Below are 14,423 nucleotides of genomic sequence, written 5' to 3'. Positions count from 1 at the left end.
CCCGCTGTTAGCCCATGATCTTACAACACTTTGGTATTTATTTCAATTGGACATGCATTTCAGTACTCATTTTTTGTAAAAATTCAATAGGTCAGTATGATGGAGTCCTGTGTCTTCCAGGCAGATTTTCCCCACCAAAACTTAGTTCCTTCTCTTTCTGAGCCATTCCTCAGTAGCGTGTATTTATTTTTTATCATAAAATACTTGACTGTCCCACCCTTTGTCAGAGATTTAGTTTGGCATTTAACCCAGCGCAGGAACTTGAGGGGAAACCAGGAGCCCTCTTGTCTTGAACTCTTTGAAATGGCACTCAAGACTATATAAGTTTCAAAATAGAATAAAAATAGAATAAAAGGCAGGGAATATATAGAAGTCAAGATTTAGAAATGCTGAGGTAAAAATTATCTTTTGTACAAAAATGAATTCTTAAAACTAACAAGTGTGTTGTTGTAGCTAATTTTCAGATATTTCTAGACATTTTCAGTGGAAGGTATTTGGCTTAGTATATTTTAGCAGTTTCAGTATTACTTCACAGAGTTTCCTGGAGATCTGCTTGCTTGCATCTAACTTTCTCCCTTTTGAAAACAGTTTCCCACTAACTCCTGAGGTGTCTAAAGCTTATTCCCTTCACCACACACCAGGGTTCTCTTCAGAGCTCAACCCCTTTTTTACTGGCAGGAATTATTCTTTTTTTCCGTAAGAAGCAATAACCCTTTTCTGTTTGGCTTGATTGGGAGTTACAGCCTAACAACCTAGTCTCCCTTGCCAAATCTGTCTCCCAGTACTGGTGTCTGTGTAAAGCAGCTTTTGGTTTTCTGGACTTAGAATCACAATTCTCCCTCAGAGTAGTTCTTATACAATTAGAGCAAAGGTGTCTCTTCTCTTCTCTCCTCAGAACAAGAACCTGTCTGACCAATCCTGTCAGAACCACTGACTCCAGTCGTCTGTTTCTCTGTCAGAAGTCAACTCACTGGCTTGCTGACTTCAGATGAAAAGCCCCTTTTCCCTCCAGCACATAGCTGATCATATACTTTCTTTCAGCTGATGCTGGCCATTCAGAGAGTGTGTAGAGCAGCCTATTAAACAAGCTCTCCACGGAAGATTAACCCCTTACCTCCCAGGCTCTCTGAACTAGCAACATTTTAAAACCTGTGTTTCATGTGCAATCCATCACAGTCAGCCATTATTTGTCCTTAAAGCATTGATTCACAAACTGTGAGGTGGGGCTTTCTGGGTGAAGGTGCAAGGTACTTGGAGAGGGCATCAGGGATTGGCTTGGGTGGACAGCTGTTTAAGGCCCAAGACTCTCAGAAGATCCCATTGCTAATCCCTGTGGCCTTTTCTATGTAGCAGTGGCTGGTATTAGGTCCCCTTTACACCTGTGTGAGGTTGTAGGGGTTGCGGCTGGGGAAAGGAACAGCTTCTATATCTGCTAGTTGCTTGCTCTCTCTCTGTTCATGGGAGGGGCTTCTGATGCTCCTAGGACTTGTAATGAACAAGCAGCCCTAGTAGTACTGAGTGGGAACAGCTGATAATATCTGCTTTCTGTTACTGTCTGAAGGCAGACAGTGCAAATGGGTGGAAGATGACAAAGGTTATGGCTGTGTTCTTCATGATGGGGTTGCTAGAGCCTATTTTACCCAAGCCCCCATTCCCCAAAAACATGAAGTGAGCCATAAAGGGGGAGATACTCTTAACTTTCAGAACCCTCTTTATTCCAGTAGCAAAGACTTAGTGCTGTGCTGTGGAAACTACAGAGGAGCAAGGAAACATACCTGAAGGGCTGTCTACTTCTGTATGAACCTACATGACCACTGCATTTATCTTTGGAGGCTCTGCTTTGGTTGTCTAAGATTCGGCAGGTAGCAACCCATGAAAAGGCCTTCTCAGCAGTGGCACCAAAACTCTAGGACTCTCTCCCCAGAACGACTTGTCTGTTCCCTTCTGTTTTCATCTTTCGTAAGCCAGTGAAGGCTTTATTTTGTTTTGCTTGGTATTTCCTCAGTGATGCTCCCTTCCTTGCCAATGTTTTAACTGTTGTCTTTAATTTTTGTACTTATTTTAAGCTCTGGTTTTAAATTGTTTTAATGTATTTTTGTGTTCGTTTTAATGGCTTTTAAGATTAGGTTTTAATTTGTATGTTTTAATTTATTAGTTGCCTTGGTGGCCTTATCATCATCATAATATGGAGGCTTCTGGCTGCAGCAGCACTATCCTGCCTGCTGCTTTCTCTGACTTTGGGGTTTTAGGATGGCCTCTGTGTTGCAATATTCTGTTATAGTATTCAGGACTGTGTACATGCAGCTACGTGTGAGAGTTATGTGTACTAGTCTGCCAAGGAGGTGGCTGCTGGTGTGCTGGGGGCTTGGAAGACGGGAATAAAGAGTTCAGAAGGGGGTTCAAGGTGAAAATAGTCTGCGGAATATTGCCTTTAGTGGGATAGCTTTTGTGTAAATGGGCCCTAGCATGACCAGCAGCAGGGGATGTTCAATGTGCCTTGCTTTGGAAGCACATCTTGAAGGTGGAAGGAGCCAGGATGCCAGTGGAGATAGGTGATGAAAAGAGTGGAAAGGTTCATTGTTGCCAGGGAGAGGTGTGGGAGAAGAAAAGAATGGTAGCTGCTTACTAATGGCAAAAGAGTGAGTGGGAATTGAGAGCTGGCTGTTGTGATGACAGAAAAGAAGTAAACAGGCAGAGCCAAATGTCAAGGGGGGAAGACAGGCCAGAAAAAGAAAAGCCACAGAGATGCTCTCGAGATGGATGCCCCAAACCTTATCTCTTAGTGAATAGTAGTTGAAAACAGCAAATCAGTAGTGGGAGGTGGGGGATATTGCCTTAGGTTTCGGTTTATACACATGGCTGTTGATCAGGATCAAGATGCAAACCGTCTAATTCCTTGTGTTATGATCTGCAAGTGCAGAGTTTGAGTTGTGAGTGGGAGAGCAGAGGACCATTTACCAGCCAGATTCTATTTATTGTACCCTATGTTACTTCCTTCTGCTATTTCTCAAAAGGTCAATAATTATTTCTTGCTCTCCATCATATACAGGCAGAATTGAGAAACACAGACCCTTTGTATGAACAGGCCACTGTTTGCTGTGGCTTTGGTTTGATTTGAAAACAATTCTTAGTTTGCAGCTGTTCCAAATTATTCCTGCTATATTTATTTATTTATTTATTTATTATTTTTAGATTTATAACCTGCCCTCCCCAAAACGGGCTCAGGGTGGCTAACAGATGAGGCATATATGCCAAGATTAATACAACTAAAAACAGAATAAAACAATCATTGATACAATACAATATAATACAATAAAGTGCAGGTGCTCTAGTTGTCACAAAGGATCTTAGTAACAAGATGGTCCCAGAACAATGAAGTAACAAAGTAAGTTTCAGACTGCACTGCGTTCCAGACAGCACTGCCATCCATTCTTCATCCCAGGGCCATCTCGCTCCCCAATGGTACCCACTCCAATTGGTGGTGGTGGTGCAGTGATGGTACAGTGGTGGTGGCGGCTCCTACTCAAAAGCCTGGTGGAAGAGCTCCATCTTACAGGCCCTGCAGAACTGCGCAAGGTCCCGCAGGGCCCAGATCTCCTCCGGGAGCTCATTCCACCAGGTAGGAGCCGCCACTGAAAAGGCCCTGGCCCTGGTTGCAGCAAGTTTGATATCTTTGGGGCCTGGAGTTACCACCTTAATTAGAATACAGTCTACCATGAAATTCTGTGTAAATTTGAATTATATTCCCTGTGGATAACAATCGATGGAATTAGCTCTCCTTGCAAATATGTGGGCAAAATGACAGCCTAATGCTGTCTTTGGTGGTGAAAAGATTTCTGTCTCTCCCCTCCCTCCTTCCCCCCTTCCCTCCCCCCCCCAGTTCCTAGAAGTACTAAGGAACAATGTACCCCTTCCATCTTCCTAAATTCTGGACATTCTCTTGCAGTCGAATGCAGCCTTTTAAGTGTTGTGTGCACTTCATTTTCTTTACTGGTGTTCTTGGGAGAACCATTCCTAAGGTAGCTTATTTTTATTTCCTGTTGGCTCTCAAACACCTGCCATCAATTGATCATTCCCTGTTCATACTGTATGGAACTCTCCCTCACTGGAGATATGATTGTCACTGCCATTGTTGGCCTTCTGGCTAAATTAAATATTTGTTTGTTTCAGAGCATTTTCAAAAATTAAATTTTCCCTATCAGACGGTCTTTTATTTGAGGTCTTTTGATAGCTGTTGGTTGTACTGCTCTCTTTCTGTTTTTACTGCTTTTAACTGCTGTTTTATAGTTTTAAATTGATATTATAAACTGATCTTAATTGTTTGTCTTATCATTTGTATTTTTGGACTAATGATTTATTACTTAGAGATTGTTAACTTCCTGGACTGGAATTATGAATGGAAAGTTAGGACACAAATGTTCTTCCTAGATGTGAAGCAAGATTATTGAAATCTTGTGAAACTGACCATATGCGCTTGCTCTGAGAGGGCAGTAAGATTTCTTGATGAGAATGTTTCTGGGCTGAAGACTGACTCAAGTGTTTTTCTAAGAAACTGTTTTTCAGAGAACACAAGTGTCCTTGTTTTCTTTTCCCCTGACTTGTGGAGTGTTTCATTTTTTGTTTCTTTTGTTGTTGTTCTTCCCTAAAACTATTCATTAGTTAACTGGTTTTAGAACCGTATGCCAGATGCCATGGCATATATAATCAAGGAAGTTTCTCAGTTAATTTGTTCCTTTTGAATGGTACTTAGGATAGTGTGAGGGAAAACATCTAATCTTTTGAGTACTTTGATTATTTGAGCAGGGGTCTCTGTGGGGTCTGTAAAAAGGAAGAGTGTATTTATTTCCTCGTGATGTTTTAACTTGGGCCTTGACAAATTGTCTTTGGCTGTATAGGAAGTGGCTTAAAATTTTAGGCAAGTAACAGCAAAACAAATGTGTGCTGAAATACCCGCAAGAGTAAATGTACAAAAAGAGACTTCAGCAAAGTGAAACACATATGTAATCAGCAATAAATCTGTACATAAAATCCATCATAGGAAATATAGAAGTCTACAGAATGCATCAAGTCCAAGTAGATATCCAACACTTTTCCTAGGTAGTATAAAGTGTTTCAGACTTCTGGTCCTTCCTCAGGCACAAAGAGCCACAATAGAAGTCTCATTCTAATTTCTTTACAAGACAATATTGTTTAGTTTCTTTATGGGCCAGGTCTCATAAGCTTGAAAGTGCACCTCTCAAGATTGCTACAATGTAGAGTAGGACCAAAAATGCCTCCGGAGGTCCAGAAGTCTGAAACACTGTATAACCTGTGCTCTGCCCCAGCCCTGGCCAGAATGAGGGCTGCAGGGGGGCAGGGCCACCCACTCCTCAGAGCCAATGAGCCCAATCTCTGGCTGACGAAAGAAAAGCTGTGGGAGCCGGCTGGGGGTGGGTGGGGAGAGAAAATCAGTACACTAAGGTGGGCTGGGAGAACTGCAGGTAAAAGTTTTGGTCCCTCCACTTCTCTCCCTCCCTATCTCTGGCACTGGTTGCTGGCGGAGGCTGTCCTCCCCCTGGAAAAATCTGGGGGAGGCCCTCAGCCCCCCGAGCCCCCCTGCAGATTACACCTATGTTCTAACTATCATATTGAAGACAGAATCAAACAATTCCAGGCCTGCTTTCTTGCTCCACCCCCCCCCCCCAAATAATCCTTCCTCACAGGAGAAAATAGATTGGATTTGGATTTCATGCAACTTCCATTTACCTTGTTGTGTCCCCTTTTCTCTCTCAACCTGATTGAAAATATACTCTGGCAATCCTGAAAACAAGGAGCACTCAACATCTGTGGTGTCTTGTTAAAGGGTAAAGGTAGACAATTTGTTCAGTGCTGAGAGCCACTTTGGAAATATATTATGAACCACTGAGTTCAACTGGTGGTGTTTGTATACTGCAGATGGTCATGATGTACTTAGCCTTTGCAGCACTTTCCTTCTAAAATGCCTTCAGTTTCAGAAAATCTTAAGTCAGTTCTTGAAAAAAACACTGGTGTTTGGTTCTGTAAGACTTGCAAAATGAAATTTGGTTTGAATTAATAGTAATTTGAAGGTGCTGAGATTCTAACAAGAGTTGTCCCACCTCCTTAAAAATTCCAATTGGTTTCTGATATGTAAGATCATACTCATACGTACTTATTTAAAATGATAGAGCTACAAGTTTCAACTAAAATCTTGCAATATGGGTGGCAAAGCACCTATATACAGCAACAAATACCCTTTTAATATTGGCTTGAGTATATTTAACTTTGCTTCTGAAAAATAATGTATAAAATGCATATTCTTGGGACAAGTTCCACTATCTTGGCACAACGATAGAAACATCCTGTTACACACTGCTATTACACATTGCTCTGTCACGTCTTCCAAGATGGCTTCTTCAGTAGATTTTTGAGTAAGCTGTTATTATTTGTGTGTGAGAGAGGAGTGTATTAATAAACTGAAGATGTTCTGGAAGGAGCAGCATTCAAGTTACGCAGCCTTTTTAGTTCTATGGCTCATTTATGCTATGGGATGCTGGTCAAACTGGCGATCCCGAGGCAACAAAATGCAATATGTCTGTCATCTTTTACTGCACGAGTGTCCCTCTTTTGACCCCCTACTGTCTCAGAGCGGGCTTCTCACTTTGTCATGGCCTCTGTTACATTCTGTTCAGTGTTGATATGGTGCCAGAAGATGTTATCCCTTGGTGATGCAGGAAGAATGCTGCCCTGCCACACTCTTTTAGTTCTGCACTGAATTGTATAGGGTGATCTTGGTATGCAGCCAAGGAGAAACCAAATTGAGTATATCAACAAACGGATAGAATGAGATTAAACACACTGGAGTGCATATAGTCAAAACATAAGAGGGTTGTGAGATCTTTATGTTCAGTGTGCCCTCAGGATAATGCCATGTGTTTCTTACAATTTAGATACAGACTGAGAAAAACCAGAGGAAAATAGAGGAGTGATAGGTGGATAAAATCCATAGTTCAGCACCATAGACTGTTTTCTCCTAATCAATGTACATATAATTGAAATTGTGGTTTTTTTCAGGGCATATTTGTTAAGATGCTGTTGTTTTTTCTGCCGTGAAAATCTTTTCGGTTTTATGTCTTTTCATTTATTTTTTTTAACATTCAATTTCTATGCCACCCTAACCCCCTCATGGGGGTCTCTGGGCGGTTTACAATTTTTCGTAGTGCTAGTCACATGTTGATTCCCTAACTACGGCCACATTCAGAGGGGTTGGGACATCCTACCAGCACCCCGGGTGGTGACGGTTCTTTCTTCCGGCCTTGGCTTGTTCTACGCTTCTACTCTAGAGGATCTTATCTCCCCCCCCCCTCCCCCCCCCCCCCCAATATGTTTGTATTTCACAACTCTTCAGGAAATAGTCTGTTCTGGTGTTAGTTATTCTGTGACAGTTTGGTATAGTGGTTAAGTGCGCAGACTCTAATCTGGGAGAACCGGGTTTGATTCCCCACTCCTCCACTTGCACCTGCTGATGTGACCTTGGGTCAGTCACAAGCTCTGGCACAGCTGTCCTTGAAAAAGAGCAGTTTCTGTCAAAGTTATCTCAGCCCCACCCACCTCACAGGGTGTCTGTTGTGGGGAGGGGAAGGGAAAGGAGTTTGTAAGCCACTCTGAGACTCCAAGTGAAGGGCGGGGTATAAATCCAATCTCCTCCTCCTCCTCCTCCTCCTTCTGTTTGCTTGAATAATTTTTCTGAATCTGATGCAGAGCTTGTGTCTCACTTCACCTCTGTGCCACAGCTTTGCCAGTGGACTTCACTGGCAGCCCAACTGAGTCAGTAGTTGACGAAACGCTGCAGTGTTGTTATACATTCCAAGTCCTGCCACCTTGAAATGTTATCCTGCTTGTATCTATGCTAAGCATTATTGGCTTGGGCCTTAGGGAGTCTCCCTTCATTGGGCATTAGGACAGTTTGGGAATATAAGGCAGTCAGGTCTGTTTTTCTCAGAGGGTGTGTCTAGTCAGAAGGTTAGTTTTGCTGTTTGTATAGCTTCCACAGAAACAATTTCAGATGCTTTTTAAAGGGTTTCTGAACTTTATATTGTTGTTTGTATTGTATTGTTGCACTTGTGTCTGATAATTCACTGTGCACTGGCTAAAGCTAGTTTTGAATCAATGTCTAATTTACTAATGAGTTCCTGGTTTTGCTCTTGGTTCTGCACATGTTAAGCGGTGGCGTTAAATTGGGTATGCATTCATTCTAGAGACCCAGTGTGGTGTGGTCAGAACATTAGAGTAGGGTTTGAGAGACACAGATCCAAATCCCTAATCTGCCACAGAAACTTGCTGGGTGTTTTTGGGCCACTAGCATACTCTTAGCCTAGTTATGTCACAGGGTTGCTGTGAGGATAAAACGGAGAAGGAAGGGATGCTGTAATCTACTTTGGGCTGTCATAGAGCATAGTGGGCTGTCAGTCAAGTAAATAAATAAATTTAAAAACCAAGTTTGAAATGGTGGACAATTACCTATTTTATGAAGCACTTGTCCTAATAATTTTCTGTGAACACTTGGTGGTTTTGCCAGCATCTGGAAAAATCTCAGTCTTAACAAGGTATTGCTGCTGTATTAAACCTTTCAGTTACAGTAGGCAGCCAACTGTGAAATATGTTAACAGCCACCTGCTGACAGACTAGGTTCTTAAAAACATGTAGAGTTGAACTGCCTTACAGTGGGGAGAAATACAGGAAGGAGATGAATACTAGTTACAGAATAGCTTCATTGGTGCCAGGAGGGCTAGAGCAATTTTAATCACTTAGTATGCTTTTTATCTTTTTTAAAAGATAAGTGGCATCCAAGCAATGTTTCTGGTACCTTGCTGCAGTCAAAAAAGAGAGAGAGAGCACGTACACATGTGTGGGAACAACATTTAAACATGTAAATAGATAGGAAGTTCTCTACCCTGTGCCCTTTAGGCTTGTTTCCCCTTTTCTTCTTTGAAGTTATTTCTGGTTTCTGTAGCACTCCGTTTTGCATAAGCTAACCTATAGGCAAATGGTAAGGGGGCGGCTGTTGAATTATTTCTGCCTCTTTTTCAGGGGATTGGCCTGGATGTACTTCTGAATTTTACCCATTCTATTCTGGTTTTCTGTTTTGTCCATTCCAGTTGTGCATTCATTTTACTGTGTTTATATTCCACCTTTTCAACCAACGTATTAAAGGCAGTTTACAAAATAAAATGGAAGTTGAATGCATTTTTAAACCGGGGGGGGGGGCATGGAGATGAGAGAATAAGAACTACATTCAAGGAACAGACTCTGTTATAACATTACACCAGTGATGCTTGCTCTGTGGCTTATGGAAAGCAACATTCACAGTTACCATCAACCAAAAGGAACCATATTCACCTCTGGCCCCTGGCATGAGTCCCACACCACAGGGAGGCTTGTAGTTTGCCCACATCTCGGTTGGTGTTCAAGGTTGGGACCTGTTGGTTTCCAAAATTTCTTGCTCTGTTTCAGAGTTTGGTTCAGGCTTGAATGTGGCCTGCTTTTGGGCTAACGGAGTTCAGAACAGCATTACTAAGCAAGAGGGAGATGACATTGTGAGTTTGCAGATAACACCCAGCTTCAGAGAGGAGTCCAGAGTCCAGCACCGACTCCCAATTAGCCACATTCCATCCAATTAAGGTTCATGATTTACACCTGCAGGAAAGGGCTGACACTAGCTGCATATAGGATTCGTTTCCTTTCTCCACTTGTTAGGTCATCTGCCTTGCAATAACCTTTACATCATCACCCAGGGATCCTATTGGTCTTTCAGGCCTGAGACCCTGAGGGCTCTTGGCCATAAAAAGTAAGTTTTTAGCTTATTCCAAGCCTGATGGTGACTACCTAAGATCTGTATATACATTCAGTATCTTGCTTACTGCAGCCATCTTAAATGCTTGCTTGAGCGGGCCAAACAGCTTCTGGCCTCTGCTGACTCTGGAGAGAGACACTTTGGATTATTAAGAACCTACAACTAAGAATGGGTGACATCTTTTAACTGGAACCAATGTATTACTGCTTTAGTTCTTAAATTTCTAGCTTTCTTGTTTTTGCCTCACAGTTCTCATTCATTTTGAAATATTCTTGCACCTTAATAAATAAATATATTTTGATTTACTTTTGTGGTTATTTGCCTTCAACTGGCCTCAGTCTAAATCCAGAGTCTTAGACTGTGTGACCACCTACCAAGGTAATTGTTTTTGTGAGAAACTCATTCTGCAATCCTATCTTGCAGGGCTGACTTTCTTGTTTAGTCCTGGGAAGTTTGGAAACTTGCCCTTTGGCTTCTGATCATTGGGGTAGTCTGAATGGCTGGTGATGGCATACCAGTGTGAGGAGTCACACCCCAAGGTTTTGTAATTTTGTGTCCTGCAGCCCTTAAACAGAGATTCTTGGCCCAGGACTGGACCGGGAACCCACCAAGCTCCACCAAGCAAGGGCTCTGCCCACTTTCCTGAAACATGAGACAGGTGCCACATTGGGTAACAAGGCTCAGAAGAGCCATGTGTGGCTCCTGAGCATCACTCTGTTACACAATAAAATTGCATAAAGAAGCTGCAAAAAACCGTTCTGGGGAGGGGGAAGCCCTTAGTTCGTAATGGATAGAAATGTCCATATCTCATCTCTGCACCTTACTGTAGCAGAGGCAAATGATAACTGATTGACTGAAATAAGACAAATAAATAATAGAGATCAGCTTGGGTGTTCATAAGTAACACCGAGCATGGTTTCACGCGGTGCTTATCTTAGGATGGCAGCTCAGCTCCTAATGCTGCCATGCTATAACTGTATGTGTGGTATCTGGTTTTTATAACAGTGAAACAGGGAAAGCCCTTAAAATTTTATTTATTTAATTCATATATTTAATCCTTTTGTACCCAGCCTTTCTGCCCAATAGGGACCCAAAGCAGCTTACATCATTCTCCTCTCCTCCATTTTATCCTCACAGCAGTCCTGTGAGGTAGGTCAGGCTGAGAGAGTGTGACTGGTCCAAGATTACCCAGTGAGCTCCCATGGCACAAGTGGGGATTCAAACCCAGGTCTCCGAGATTCTAGTCCACCACTCTTAACTGTATAATCTTTCTTTGAGATGTCTCTCTCTGTCTCTCTCTCACACACACACACACACACACACACACACACACACACACACACACACAAAACCTTTATTGGCACTGAAAGCACAAGACGTCAAGGAAATACAGCAAAATACTAAGATGCATCAGTCACTTACACTTGGCTATTCAAGCCTCGTCTTCTAATTGCATAATATAAAACTTTTGCAACAGCCTCCATTATTTTGCAATTAGAATTAAACAGAAGAAAGTGAACAATTGAGTCATCAGATTGCCAGCTCTTACCCTTTAGAAATGGAGTAATAAAATGAGATTGAATATTCCTATAACGGGGGCAATGAAGTCTTTGAGATGTTGGAGTACTTGTCTTGGCATGGCATTTATTAAATACTGAGAGGAAAAGTGGTATCTCCCAGCTTGGCCTTGACACTTGCCTCTTTTACCTTCTATGCCAAAGCATCTTGCTGGATGAGCCTTCCTGCTCTTTATGTGTTGGAATGTGTGTACCATCTGTTCATTAAAAAGGAGGGAGAAGCATTGCCCCCTCAGTCGGAATAAAGAGACAGACACCAGTGTGGATTTAACAAGGGCCTCTTTATTAATTAATTAATAACAACAACCACTGACCGAGGGGTTGCCAGAAATGTACTGAGGAATATGACAGGTGTCAATCTCCTGACAGCCTTCATATCCTTCTGGGCGATGCACCTGCCCTGATCTCAAGCCACCAAAGGTAGCTTTCGACCAGCTGCATGGCATGTTCAAGAGAACCCCTGACCCACCACCCCACAAGCCGCAAAGGCCCGCTAAGGTAGGCGTATTACTTTCCAATATTGTTTTGCTTTTTAAAAAGTCCACCACATATGAAATAAGGTTCCATCTGTGTCTTGACATTTCCAGCATTTTCCTTTGTAGTTTTTATGTGCTTTTTCAATATCCTTTGGAGTTATATACCACAAGGGGCGGGATCCGCGATACTCGCGGGGGGGAGAGAGGGAGCTCCACACTTATCAGGCAGAGGAGGAAGCAGCAGGAGGAGGTAAGTTCCCCCCATTCCACCAGTTCCCCCCTGTCTCCTCCACCCTCCCGGCTTGATCTTCCCCCCTGGCTCCGAAGCGAGGCCCGGTGGCTGCAAGCCGCTCGGGCCTCACTGGTCTCTTCCCCCCGGCTCCGAAGCGAGGCCCGTGGCTTTCAGCCGCCGGGCCTCACTGGTCTTCCCCCTTGGCTGCAAGCCTCGGGCCTCGCTGGTCTTTCTCCCCCCGCTCCGAAGCGGCGGCGAGGCAGTTTGCAGAGCGTTCCCTGCGCATGCGCAGGCGACGCTCTGATACTTTTGGGGGGATTTAAGTATCCCCCCGATATTTTTTTCAGGTTTTCAGATTTTTGTGCACACCTGGGGACTGCCCCAAGTGTGCACAAAAATCTCCCTCCCCCCCCCCAGGTGCCCCCGATGCGTGGATTTAGGTATCCGCACGCAAGGGGGCGACGTCAGTATTAGTATATAGATCTGAAATACACTTTGTACCAATTTTCTCTTAGTGTCTGGCTGACTGTTAATTCGATACCTTTCCCCCATAGTCATTCCCATTTTTGTATAGATATCTTCTTTAAAATTTTGCATCCACTTAATCATACATTTTTTCACTTGTTCATCTTCTGTTTCTAGCTGGAGTAAAATCTTATAATCAGCTGCTCAAATTCAGTTGCATCTCTTCGAACTCCACCTTCAGTACTCATGATCTTCTTTAGTCTTAAGACTAATTGGTAATATAGGTGCCATTGAATGTTTATACCTTCATCTTTAATACCTTGCCAAGAATGATTTTCCTCTGAGTGTTTATCATCATGCCATATGTTAAAAAATCGTTTTTATTTCCCTGTCTATTGGGGACAGAAGCAAAGACTTTGAGGGTCTCAATAAATTCTGGCATATAAACTATATTCTCAAAAATCCATCTCTGATTATGTGACTTCTTTCTTGTGTTATGATCTTTTTAGTCAATCTCTTAATCCATAAATAATTGTGTAGGCATTCATTGAGATCTGCTGGCTCTAATTTTACTGTTCTTTGTCTTGGATTTTTAATCTAGTCTACCGTCCAGACAAGACCTGCTGCTTGGTAATATAATTTTATATTTGGGACTGCTAATCCTCCTCTCTTTTTCTCACCTCATAATATTTTGAAACTTATTCATGTTTTTTTGCCATTACATATAAATTGATTTATCTGTCTTTGTGACTCTTTCAGTATTCATTCTTCTATGTATATGTGTAACATTTGGAACAAGAAGTTTAGTTTTGGCAACACATTCATTTTGATTGCAGAAATTCTTCCCAGCCATGAGATATTTAGTTTTTTCCATCTTAATAAATCTGCTTGTATCAATGTAGAAGCCACTCTTGATTGAAAACTCTACATCTGCTCACTTGCAGAATGAAAAAAACCAAATGTTAAGATACTGGTACAGTGGATACAGAAAACAATTCTTAAGAATTAACATGAGTGAGGCAATTGCTAATTGTAGCTCATCTTTGGATGTGGAGGTTACCCTAGATACTGATGCTAAGCAAGTTGATGCCTTTTAAGAGATGTAGGGGACTATAAAAGGGATGCCTGTTAAAATCATACAAGGCACAGTGTCCCTTTTGGCTGTGTGTAAAGGTGAAAGCAGAAGCCCATCTGTTTTCACAGAGCATGATTTTGTACCTGCAGATGTAGCTGGTTTATAGCCTTTGGTGGCTTCTTACTCCTGTCTTTCTCATCTAATCTTTCCGTCTGGCGCAAAATCTAAATCTCTCTCACTGCTTTTCCGAGATCTCTCTGTTCTTAGTAATTGGACAAACAGCAGCACTATGAAATAACTGAACTGGAAAAGCACCCTAGGTGTTGGCATAAAATTAATTATGCTGATATTTTGTTTCATGTATAAAAACTGTGATATAGCCAGAATGTATATCTTTCTTTATAAAAGAAGGAAAAGGATTCCCTACAGCATTTCTGTCTATTTCAGTTTTCTAAAATAAAGGTAAAGGTTTTGGAGGGACCCTGGGTAAGTAGAGAGTGTAAACTTGGGATTCAGCTGTAATAAAATTGTATATTGTGTGTGAATGTACAAATATTGATAACTTTGTGATGGTGATCTTTAACAACAATATTATTAGATCTTGCAGATCAATCTGATCTGTTTCTGTTCCATAAAGAAAGGGGCAGCAGGTTAATCCTTAACCTAGTTTCACTGCTGTTTTTATGAAGCACAGTAGGCAGATGCAGAGTTAGATAAAATATGTTGGAACTGCACCTGCTTTTCTCTC

Source organism: Gekko japonicus, unplaced genomic scaffold (assembly GCF_001447785.1).
Source record: "Gekko japonicus isolate JY-2015 unplaced genomic scaffold, Gekko_japonicus_V1.1 scaffold283, whole genome shotgun sequence".
Classification (NCBI taxonomy): Eukaryota; Metazoa; Chordata; class Lepidosauria; order Squamata; family Gekkonidae; genus Gekko; species Gekko japonicus.
This window is presented reverse-complemented; position numbering follows the sequence as displayed.